Here is a 13,247-nt window from a genome sequence, read left to right as displayed (position 1 = left end):
TGTAAGACAAGTTGATTCGTGCAATACCGATGGTGCATCAACAATAGGCATGTAGAACTACATATTTTCCATGTCCTCTTTTTCTCGTGTATTATTTTCCAAGTCCGAAGAACATCTGCCATGATATACACTTTCTTGTGCAGGCCACTTTTTTGTGTGCTTGCAATTGCAACTCTATTGCCTTTTCGTCCTGTGGAGAGGTTAGTCCACCTAATGTTTTCAGGTCCCAGTGAATGCACAGGTTGTGGGTTTGTTTTCTTTCCTAAACATTATAACACATTTGTAACATTTTTATATAATATTATAACACATTTGTACATGAGTTATCGTGATATTGTATCTTCCCGTTGCAACGCACGGGCATCCACCTAGTTAATCCACAAGAGGATTCAATGGATCCGCTGCTAGCACTCCTTCCCTGGATGATTTAATTCCCTGTTTTTTGTTCGGTTAGCCCTAGGTAGCAGCTGCGTGTTGCAAAGCAACTTATATAATACAATTGGACAAGTTCAAACTTCAAATAACTCATATACCATACAAAGCAAATTGGATGTTTTTCAGCCCACATAATTAAATGGAAATCAAAATTTTCAACCTGTCAAGCACTACATGATTAATTGAAACCTTCAGTTCTGCACTTCTGCATGGGTGCCAATCTAGCCAATAGACGTGTTATTACTTATGCAGTTTGCACATGATTTAAATAGATGAAAACAAAATAACAAAGCAGAGTTAGTGCTTGCAGTCAGCTTGTCCAACTCCCATACTTGCTTTGCACTTTTCCTCCTAGCAAACTAGTACCAGCTTTTACATGTCCTCATCACAACAAGTATTGACCATGAATCAAAATACAGACATCACTCACAGCTCACAGTTCCAGGCCATGATTACAACTTAGCACCAAGTTGACCAAGGCTTCAAGTTTAGAACTTTATATAGTAACAGTAGAAGTGCCTTGATGATGTAAAGCCTGCAAATATACATGGGGGACAATGATCAGATTCTCCACCAACAGAACTCACTAGCGCTTTGGGTTGACGACAATCATATAAAGGAACCAAGTTATGTTGACAGAAAATTATTTTGAATAATACCAACAATCATATAAAAGAACTAAGTTATGCTGACAAAAGCAACATAAATACCAAGAAACTATATGGCATAAATTTTCTGAAACTTCAATTCGGTAATTTTGAGAAATCGTACATGACCTTATGCAGTCACGCCTCTTCCGGTAAAGGACTGCAACGATGAAGTCGTTGTGACTTGTGACCAGATAAACATATACATATATGACAGGGAAACAAAAATGTGTACTAACACTTTAAACATATTAGCTAATAGGAAGTCTAGTTTGGCTCCATCATAAGATGGATAATTCATGTTTAGAAAATATAAACCGGTTACAACAGGTTCTTAATGCAACTAAAGCATCATAGGTAGATAAGGTTGGCACACACAAGTTTAAAATCAACAAAAGAATTTGAAAAAAAACAATTTACATCTGGTTGTGAGGTACTCTCCATCCACCAAGAAACACAACTAAGGTATCCTCACTGGTCAATCTAACTGAAGTTGGCCAAGAAATACGACATGTAAAGTCCATGTGACGGGAAATATATTGGATGCAAACTGACTTGGGAACTAAAAAGAACTTGAATCTTTTGTATTTAGATCCAAAGAACCCCTTGCCATTTTTCAAAATGGTTGTTAAGAAAACCTTGAAAATTCTTGTCCATTATATCCTATTGTTACTTGATTTTTGAAACCGATGTATAAATAATCAGAGCAAACTTTACTGATTTCCAACCACCCCAAATGTAATAGGTTAAGGTTCATCTTTGATACTACCAAGAACTTGCCAGTATATCATTCTTCTGCATCTACTGTATTGTTTACTAATAACCATAAACTATCTATCATCGAGTATTCATCAAAGTATGAAATCAGAGTGACATCAGGAGTTCGTCGTTCCTCACACCACAGGCAATAGCAGATGCATATAAAAGGTTGTTGGATTTGGTTGCTGTCACTCATCAAAGATCACCGTTACTGACACAAATCAAGAACCCTAGAACTGGCACATAAGAAAAAGGAGAAGGTAGAGGAGGGTGACGACTACCAGTGAGAAGACAGCCGTCGGATGCGAATGGGACCACCAGGTCGCTGTCGCTGTTGGATTTGGCCGGAGGCAAGGGAGACTCACGGAATCGGAGGGGAGGCTGGAGGCGACGGAGTCATGCGGAACGGAGTGCGAGCGAGGGAGGGCTAGATCTGTGCTGCAGCCCCCATATCCGCTCGTGCGCAACCCTGCCGTCGCCGCTCGTGCGCAGCCCCGCCATCACGCCGCCTTGCGTTGTCACCGATGCTCGCTCGGCGTCGTGCTCTGTGGATTCTTTCCACGCCTTTCGGATGGGGCTGCTTCCCGGGCCAGGGACATGGTAGAAGCCGGGAATCGACCGGGGATGAATCCTCGAGTGGGTTAATCGAACACATCTTCTACCATGGGTGGGGAAGAATTCCAAACCAGGTCGATCCACGTGGTTTTGTTCCTGTTCCTCGCCGTTCTTAGCCAAAACGAAGAGGCCCTAAATGGTTTTACACCGGATGAGCTCCAAAGTAGCCCGCTAGAATCCTCGAGCGAACACCTAAATGGTCTCGCGGGATCCGAACTCAGCCAAAGCAACGGAACCACCATGTTGACGGTTGTTGCGTACCTGACGTCTCTTTAAGTAGTGAATGGTGGCTACCTCAAGCTCCTCGTCGTCAACATCCATGTGTTGAGCCATGCGCATGAGACGATTGTACTCGAGAAATGGGTCCATTTTTCTGGCTGCTTAGCGATGGTGGAAGTGGTGAATGAAGTGGTGGGGGCTCGTGTTATATAGCCTCTCGTGGCTTCTGACGTTCACCACCGACTTGTCTTCTGGTAGAACCCAATTCGTTTCGTATGCACGGAGCCAGTACGTCTGATGCATATTTTAAATTATGAATGTTGGTCGGAGACAATGTTTTCGCTTTTCGTATGGTCCATGTTGGTAATGAGGAATTATTTTCACAGTAGCGTGGAATTAAAAACTCATATATAAAAGATAACTTTAAACCTATTACGTCTATACTACTCTATTAATTTAGCAACGTCAGCGTCCACCCCCCCATGCCCATCTCGCGTGGCTCCGTCCTTGCTGATGTCGCCCAACACCGTGCCCCTGCCCCACGCTCGAGCAGGTAGCCGCGGCTCCCACCAGATCCTGCCCCACTGCTGCAAACCACCCGCATGCTGCGCCTCCCTACGCCCGCCTGCCAGCCGCTGACCTCGCCGCTAACCCCGCCGCTAACCGCACGCACACTGCAAACCTCCCGCACGCTGCGCCTCCCTACGCCTGCTAGCCGCGACCGCCGCCAACCCAGTCGCGACCGCTCCGCGAAAGCAGCAAATGTCGCATTCCGCCCGCACGCCCGCGCACAATTCGCTCCGAGCTCAATACCCCGCCGCGAAGGTGCAAACATGAGCTCCGTACATGCTGCAAACAACCGCCCTGATCAATCCACCGTCAGCAATTTGTTCCCCTGCTCAATCCCCGGCCCCTTCATTTCCCCGCCCCGCCCCCTTCATTCCCACGCCAGTGTGCCGCTGGAGAGGAAGGACGAAGGAGAAGGAGCTTGTCCCGCCATCGGAGAGGAAGGATATCTGATATTGCTCAACCGCGCAGGCCTCGACCAAGGTATGCCATGAGGCTCGACTCTCCAATGGAGTGTGATATTATGTTTGTTCACTCTGTTTACTAGGAGCAATTTTTGAATTGTAGACCATGTATTGTTTTGCTTGATTCTGAGCACTTAAGTCTCATGCAAATTGCATTTTTCGGAATACTGTAGACACGGTAAAACAACCTCTACAAATACCATTAGGCTCCACAACATAAATTACCCTTGTATGGAATTTTCACTATCCTAGGTGTTCTGTTAATCAGTCATGTGTTTCAACTTTTCTGGAAGAAGGATGTCATGATTGAACTATCACATAGTGAGCTCTCAGTTTCAATCTCACCCTCAAATATAATTCCAGGTTAACTTGTAAACTAATGAACCAAAGCAACAAAGGATCATAGTTGAAGTCTGAAGTCCTCTAAAAAATAATTGTCAGAGAGAAAAATTTAAAAATAAACTGCCATGGAGTCAGCATGTAGTTAATACAACGACATACAATTCTGTTGTGTGTTCAAGAAAAACAAATAGGAAATTTGCAACATTTATGAAACAAACAAGGTTTTCTTCTGATTGGTACAAAAAGCTGTACTGATTCTGGTGTTCTCCTATAAATTTCTCTTTTCTTCCCCAGCCAATCTTATACCTGAATCTTGCCCATAATGTATCATTTGAACAAGTGGATGGCTTATAGTTATCATGTGATATCTAACAATAATTGAGTCTCCTAAGCCTTGTTTGTATACTAGAAACAAGTTACAAACATGCATAACTAAGAGCAGCAAGACAAACCGTACAGAAAATAGTATGAAAGAAATATATGCAGAATAAACTTGAAAGAGAGACAACAAGGCTCCTTACCAAAAGAAGATCCTGAACTGTTTCAAAAGCGGTATCGCCAACCAGGTCCAACAGTTCACCAGCTATCTGCAAAGTGGGAGCACCATATGATTGCAGAAACAAAAATTAAAACAGAGGCAATTTTCAGTAGAACGTTAAAAACCTCATCGCCTGCTTTATTTGATAGGAGCACTCTGCACAAGGTCATTGTAAGTTCATCTCCTGAGAGCAGGGAGCCACCACTTTTAGTTATCAAAGCACACCGATCTTTCAGCCACCTCAGACTCACAGAACCCCTAAGAGCAGTTGAAAGGTGATCTTCTTGTACCTATATTGTTCACTTCAGGGTAAGCTGCTGCAATCAAATTGAGACATATGGTCCACCAGTACTGATTAGCATATGGTCCACGCCATACAATCATGAATTGAGCTAGGAATAGTCAGAATATTGTCCAAAGGGTCTCTGGGTCTTGCATTAGCTTGCACTTGGATCTCCTCATGGTAAAATCTTGTATTAATCCATTTAAATTGCCTAGACATCCGTTTAATAATCCATTTAAATTGCCTAGACATCCGTTTAAAGGAACCTAATATTTAAATCAAGGTGTTTTGAGCTAGGAATATTTAAAGGAACCTAAAATTTTATCGTTTTAATAACCATTAAATATTTCTATATACATGCTAAGCACAAGATATATTACTGCCATATGGTTCGACCAACTTAAAACCTTCTATGGCGATGTGGCTAAAATTTTCTTGCCTCAAAACACCTCGATTGTCATCTTCATTTTGAATGACACATATTTGGTCGGTCCAAAATGTATTTGCTAGAAAAAATGCCTAGACATCAGTTTATAGGACCATATGGCAGTAATTCTGATGATTTAAATATCAAGTTATTTTTTTGCATAAATTTAGTTTGTGCAAGGCGGGACGAGGTAGAGTGTGGACTGGGAATTAAACAATTTTTTATTGCTAATTGGGTGGGGTGAAAGCTTACGCTAGACATGAAGAAAATTTAACCTGTCTCAAACAAAATAATATCTCAACTGGTAATGAAAATGAATTGCTGATGACACAAGCCAAAGCAAACAAAACAGCGAACCTGAACATTGCTTTCCTCCATCAGAATCTCTTTTGCCTTCTCACAAACAGCTCTAACCTGTAGCATAAATTGCAGTGGATTAGAACCTCTCTTCCCAGCAGAGCAATCAATCGTAGATTTTAATTATATAACCTCCCTTCCTAGCAGAACAAATCAATCGTATATGTTAATTCTAAAGATCCATTAATAACATGGTGCGATTTTTTTTTTAAAATCTTGGAGCAACTCTAGGCCCCCATTTCAGCATAAATCGGGGGAGAAAAGGTTATATGGCTCCCAAAGATCATGGTGAAATGAGAAGATAATTGTTTTCAGATGAAGCAGGGAAATCAACTCAACCTAGAAAAACGTTTCGATAAACAAGGAGCGTCCAGATCAGCTCACAACCACATTCCCAGCTCGCAACCGCGGCAAGTAATAAGTCAAGCAAACAGATACTTGGTGGCTCACAACAAATAAGAAAATTACAAGTTTATGAGTATTGAGTTCAGTGCTAGGCACTCCTGGATATCACTTTCAAGAGGCTCATCGTTCGAGTCAGACAATAATTCGAGTGCATGAATAGATGCTTGTTTCCAGATATCACTTTCAAGTTATAACTCAGAAAGAGCACCAAAAACCTACCATAATTAAATTTAAAAAGAATTGTATCAGGTATTAGTTTCTAATCAAGCACAAATAGCTATCCACTAATCTATACTACTATATTAATTTAGCAACGTCAGCGTCCACACCCCCATGCCCAGCTCGCGTGGCTCCGTCCCTGCTGATGTCGCCCAACACCGTGCCCCTGCCCCACGCTCGAGCAGGTAGCCGCGGCTCCCACCAGATCCTGCCCCACTGCTGCAAACCACCCGCATGCTGCGCCTCCCTACGCCCGCCTGCCAGCCGCTGACCTCGCCGCTAACCCCACCGCTAACCGCACGCACACTGCAAACCTCCCGCACGCTGCGCCTCCCTACGCCTGCTAGCCGCGACCGCCGCCAACCCAGTCGCGACCGCTCCGCGAAAGCAACAAATGTCGCATTCCGCCCGCACGCCCACGCACAATTCGCTCCGAGCTCAATACCCCGCCGCGAAGGTGCAAACATGAGTTCCGTACATGCCGCAAACAACCGCCCTGATCAATCCGCCGTCAGCAATTTGTTCCCCTGCTCAATCCCCGGCCCCTTCATTTCCCCGCCCCGCCCCCTTCATTTCCCCGCCCCACCCCCTTCATTCCCACGCCAGTGTGCCGCTGGAGAGGAAGGACGAAGGAGAAGGAGCTTGTCCCGCCATCGGAGAGGAAGGATATCTGATATTGCTCAACCACGCAGGCCTCGACCATGGTATGCCATGAGGCTCGACTCTCCAATGGAGTGTGATATTATGTTTGTTCACTCTATTTACTAGGAGCAATTTTTAAATTGTAGACCATGTATTGTTTTGCTTGATTCTGAGCACTTAAGTCTCATGCAAATTGCATTTTTCGGAATACTGTAGACACGGTAAAACAACCTCTACAAATACCATTAGGCTCCACAACATAAATTACCCTTGTATGGAATTTTCACTATCCTAGGTGTTCTGTTAATCAGTCATGTGTTTCAACTTTTCTGGAAGAAGGATGTCATGATTGAACTATCACATAGTGAGCTCTCAGTTTCAATCTCACCCTCAAATATAATTCCAGGTTAACTTGTAAACTAATGAACCAAAGCAACAAAGGATCATAGTTGAAGTCTGAAGTCCTCTAAAAAATAATTGTCAGAGAGAAAAATTTTAAAATAAACTGCCATGGAGTCAGCATGTAGTTAATCAGTAAGTTTGCCTCCTAAGACCTGTTATAGTGCTACTATCTCCTTTTCATAATGTGGGGCATGTATTAACCCAGGATGGTTGTCAAGGCTACACTTTGACCGTTAATATCTCTTATGTTATATTGTTAATGACTATGAGATCGATATCATATGAAAGCACTTTCAAATATAAATCCACTTATACTGAAATTGTATGTTAAAATCTACAAAATTATAATTCTTTCTCAAAGATTAAGAAGTTTGCATCTTGGCTTGTGTGCTACCCTTAAAAAAAGAAAAGGAGTATGGTTTTGGCTAATTTAATTTTTTGGACACTTCAGTAATTTTGTTGTGTGAAAGCATATAGTTTCCGTTATTTTTGGAATGAATAGTTGATGTATCTGCATTTGTACTGTATGTATTGTGGGTTTGTGGCTTATATGATTCTATTAGTGGATAGCTATTTGTGCTTGATTAGAAACTAATACCTGATACAATTCTTTTTAAATTTAATTATGGTAGGTTTTTGGTGCTCTTTCTGAGTTATAACTTGAAAGTGATATCTGGAAACAAGCATCTATTCATGCACTCGAATTATTGTCTGACTCGAACGATGAGCCTCTTGAAAGTGATATCCAGGAGTGCCTAGCACTGAACTCAATACTCATAAACTTGTAATTTTCTTATTTGTTGTGAGCCACCAAGTATCTGTTTGCTTGACTTATTACTTGTCGCGGTTGCGAGCTGGGAATGTGGTTGTGAGCTGATCTGGACGCTCCTTGTTTATCGAAACGTTTTTCTAGGTTGAGTTGATTTCCCTGCTTCATCTGAAAACAATTATCTTCTCATTTCACCATGATCTTTGGGAGCCATATAACCTTTTCTCCCCCGATTTATGCTGAAATGGGGGCCTAGAGTTGCTCCAAGATTTTAAAAAAAATCGCACCATGTTATTAATGGATCTTTAGAATTAACATATACGATTGATTTGTTCTGCTAGGAAGGGAGGTTATATAATTAAAATCTACGATTGATTGCTCTGCTGGGAAGGGAGGTTCTAATCCACTGCAATTTATGCTACAGGTTAGAGCTGTTTGTGAGAAGGCAAAAGAGATTCTGATGGAGGAAAGCAATGTTCAGGTTCGCTGTTTTGTTTGCTTTGGCTTGTGTCATCAGCAATTCCATTTCATTACCAGTTGAGATATTATTTTGTTTGAGACAGGTTAAATTTTCTTCATGTCTAGCGTAAGCTTTCACCCCACCCAATTAGCAATAAAAAATTGTTTAATTCCCAGTCCACACTCTACCTCGTCCCGCCTTGCACAAACTAAATTTATGCAAAAAATAACTTGATATTTAAATCATCAGAATTACTGCCATATGGTCCTATAAACTGATGTCTAGGCATTTTTTCTAGCAAATACATTTTGGACCGACCAAATATGTGTCATTCAAAATGAAGATGACAATCGAGGTGTTTTGAGGCAAGAAAATTTTAGCCACATCGCCATAGAAGGTTTTAAGTTGGTCGAACCATATGGCAGTAATATATCTTGTGCTTAGCATGTATATAGAAATATTTAATGGTTATTAAAACGATAAAATTTTAGGTTCCTTTAAATATTCCTAGCTCAAAACACCTTGATTTAAATATTAGGTTCCTTTAAACGGATGTCTAGGCAATTTAAATGGATTATTAAACGGATGTCTAGGCAATTTAAATGGATTAATACAAGATTTTACCATGAGGAGATCCAAGTGCAAGCTAATGCAAGACCCAGAGACCCTTTGGACAATATTCTGACTATTCCTAGCTCAATTCATGATTGTATGGCGTGGACCATATGCTAATCAGTACTGGTGGACCATATGTCTCAATTTGATTGCAGCAACTTACCCTGAAGTGAACAATATAGGTACAAGAAGATCACCTTTCAACTGCTCTTAGGGGTTCTGTGAGTCTGAGGTGGCTGAAAGATCAGTGTGCTTTGATAACTAAAAGTGGTGGCTCCCTGCTCTCAGGAGATGAACTTACAATGACCTTGTGCAGAGTGCTCCTATCAAATAAAGCAGGCGATGAGGTTTTTAACGTTCTACTGAAAATTGCCTCTGTTTTAATTTTTGTTTCTGCAATCATATGGTGCTCCCACTTTGCAGATAGCTGGTGAACTGTTGGACCTGGTTGGCGACACCGCTTTTGAAACAGTTCAGGATCTTCTTTTGGTAAGGAGCCTTGTTGTCTCTCTTTCAAGTTTATTCTGCATATATTTCTTTCATACTATTTTTTGTACGGTTTGTCTTGCTGCTCTTAGTTATGCATGTTTGTAACTTGTTTCTAGTATACAAACAAGGCTTAGGAGACTCAATTATTGTTAGATATCACATGATAACTATAAGCCATCCACTTGTTCAAATGATACATTATGGGCAAGATTCGGGTATAAGATTGGCTGGGGAAGAAAAGAGAAATTTATAGGAGAACACCAGAATCAGTACAGCTTTTTGTACCAATCAGAAGAAAACCTTGTCTGTTTCATAAATGTTGCAAATTTCCTATTTGTTTTTCTTGAACACACAACAGAATTGTATGTCGTTGTATAATCTGAATGAAGGCTCTGCATCTGGCCTTTGAAGATGATCCAACAGGGCACAAGCTGCAAGAGAGTGTTCCGAACCATCCACCAACTTCGGTACAAGGGAAATCAAATCTTGCTGGAGCTGTTTTGGAGCTTTCTCTAGGACAAGTGCAATCTTCCGGACAGCCTGCGACCGCCTTCTTGGTTCACAGCACCCATGCGGGACAGTGATGTCCAATGCCCTCAATGAATTAACAATCAACTGCTCAAATAGATAACACCATCTAACTACCAAAATTTCTGCATCAATAAAGCGATTCTTATATAAACTGGGACGTTTTGCAGTCCGTAACAACATTTGAAGGCAAGAAGCTGAAAAAACCCCAAACAAACAGGGCATCAAATATCCAGTCAAACAGCATGGAAATACAAAGCCCAAACGAATTAGAGAGCCAACATACGCTGATCGCCCAAAGGAACTAGGGAGCCAACATCACGGCAGCAACAGAGTAAACCAGGACATAGAGAGATCGAGTCTTGATTCCTAAATAACACAATATATTGTACCCAATAAAACATTCCAAAACCATAGTACAACGTTACAAAAATGTGTAGTCACAAAAAAAACTAACAACATTTTAGGTGGACGTAGTATCAGCATATTTAGCCTTGTTCATCTAGGACTCCTGCAAATTAAGCTGGTCGCCCAAGACCAAAATTCATGGCTTCTTTCTTTCCTTCTTGGCCGAAACAATAACAATCAACACTCATCTGATCTCGCAAAATTTTACAGCTCCAAATTGTCTGTTCCTTAATTCCTTGACACCTAAACTATAGAGAATACACGATACCGTCTTTCGCAAGATACAGAATCTGAAAATGTTGATATGCCAAAACTGCTAGGAAGCTTATTCCAAAAGGTTGTTGCAAGCGTCTATTACAGCAGCAGCAGCAGGCGAGCCTAAGATAACCTGACCTGATGGTTTGCTTCCAAGGTTTTCATGAAAGCATTAGAAACTGCTTTCCAGTTGTAGGTATATTACATTTTCTTTACAATAACCTCCAGAGCTTCAAATCTCAAGGCACCCAACAAAGTCAGGCGACCAATGATCTCACCAAATTGTGCTAGAGCTTTAGGAAGGTCAATGCCAATGCCATCCAGTAGAGTACCGTATAACAAGCAACCAGATTCCAGGTTTTGAGTCTTGAAATTTTCTTTGTGTACAAATGCTCCAGTAGCCTAACAATAGGATCAACAAAATTGGTGCCTTTATATAGGGCAAGATTGACAGCTTCTTTAACAACTTCTGGGTAGTAATCAGGACACTGCAACTCCACGATACATTGATGTGCTTCATCTAAGAATGGTTCATTGCTCCTGAAACTCTGAAATTTACCAAATAGATGCTCATCTAAATGGATTCAAACTTCAATGAATTTATTCAGTGTTTTTTGTTTGACATGGCACACTCCTTGGTAAGTCTTGACCTAGCAGCAGTGTCCAGTGTTCAGCCCAGCTCTACTGCATAATTCATAACATCCCAGAGCATAATCAGGAGCTTAGGACCAATCCACAACACATGCGAGGAGGGGGCACTAGAATTGAGATCTCATTGGTGCAATCAACGACCACAGCATCACTGTGGCAAACACTGACAATATACCATACCATCTGCATAAGAGTTTCTGAGCCATCAGATAAGCACACAAATTGTTGCCCATTCCTTATGCAAACATCTGAGTCTGACATATCAATAGTTACTGCAGCTCTAAACAGTTTAAGCCATCAAACATTGTGAACACAAAAGGGAACATAATGTGAGTTTAAATTTCTGCTTTGATGGTTTTCATTTTCTGAACACTAAATCCAAGTCGGCGCTTTCTGTTCTTAACAAGGTAACACATGGAATTCCTCTGTACCGGCTGCATTTGTAAATCAAAGCTAGGACAAAAGCGAAAAAGCTGGTTGTGCACTAACCAAACAAGCCTTTTTTATTTTAGGCATCACCATTGGATTTGTGTCGTTCTGATTGTAGAAATAACATGGCTTTAGGATTGGAATATTTACCCTGTATTTTAGGCATCAATGTTTTTGTCATCATAGAGTGTGGTCTATTATTGCATTACAGTGACTTTTCTGGTTGAAGTCATCTAATAATCAATGTGTCACTCCAAAGGTTGCTATTTAAATCTATAAATAGGAAATATAAATGAATCTAAAAAGTCATTTTTAAAAGACTGTTATTTCAATGTATAAACAGGAAACATAATGCAATTTTATGTTTTAGTTTTAGATAATTTAGTTGGAGCTTTGCATTAATAACCTATTTGGAATTAGGGTTTTCAAGATAATTGGTTAGATTTACAATGTCCAAACAAAATTTATCTATTATGTTGAATTATCTAACAATTGTTGTCTATAGTTTTTTCTATATCATGTCCAGCGACAGTTTGGTAGTCCATTCCAGTTATTTCTATTTGCTTGTTATCATACCAAGAAAGCTTCTTAATCATTGCAGTTGGTTGTTCGTTTCAGATTCTATTTATGTGTGTTCTATATATTTGTTACCCTTGTTTGTTTTGTTTGATATAGCTATATCTGGTTAACTGGATGAGCGCATATAAAAGGACTACCGATTGTCTACCCTCTTTTAGTGTTGTTTATGTGCTCATGTTTTGTAGGGCACTCTTCTTGTTATGGATCAGATAGGATACAATGCTGGTCGCACACCATTCACAGACATCTCAAACACCATCATTACAGGTATAAATCTTATTACATGCGTGTCAAAACGTATTAAGTACAGACACTAATCCACAAAGTTGCATTGTAGGTAATCAAAATGAATCGAACTCGCTTGGACCAATTGTCGATGCTAAGGAACGTAAAAGGCAAAGGGATAGGGAAAGATATGCTGCGATGACTGTTGAAGAAAAGAATGAGAAAAATAGGAAGCGTCGTGAAGCACGTCAACGAAATAAAGGACTATCGATAGAGCCACTCTCATCCAGAGGTGATGAAAATTTATTTTTTTATTGTTATACCTACATGTTTGTACTATACAAAGTTGATGTGTAGCCTTTTGTAAATGGGTGACATATGAAGAAGACGTTAATACAGACCAGGCTTGTGAGGTGGTTAGCTTTCCAGATGACTGTAGCACCATTGATTTCACAAATTCATCAACACAAGACATTGCAGGTATAACAATCACAATTTTTTGTCACATTTGCACTATC

This window comes from Zea mays, chromosome 1, assembly GCF_902167145.1.
Source record: "Zea mays cultivar B73 chromosome 1, Zm-B73-REFERENCE-NAM-5.0, whole genome shotgun sequence".
NCBI lineage: Eukaryota > Viridiplantae > Streptophyta > Magnoliopsida > Poales > Poaceae > Zea > Zea mays.
Note: the sequence above shows the minus strand (reverse complement) of the source record.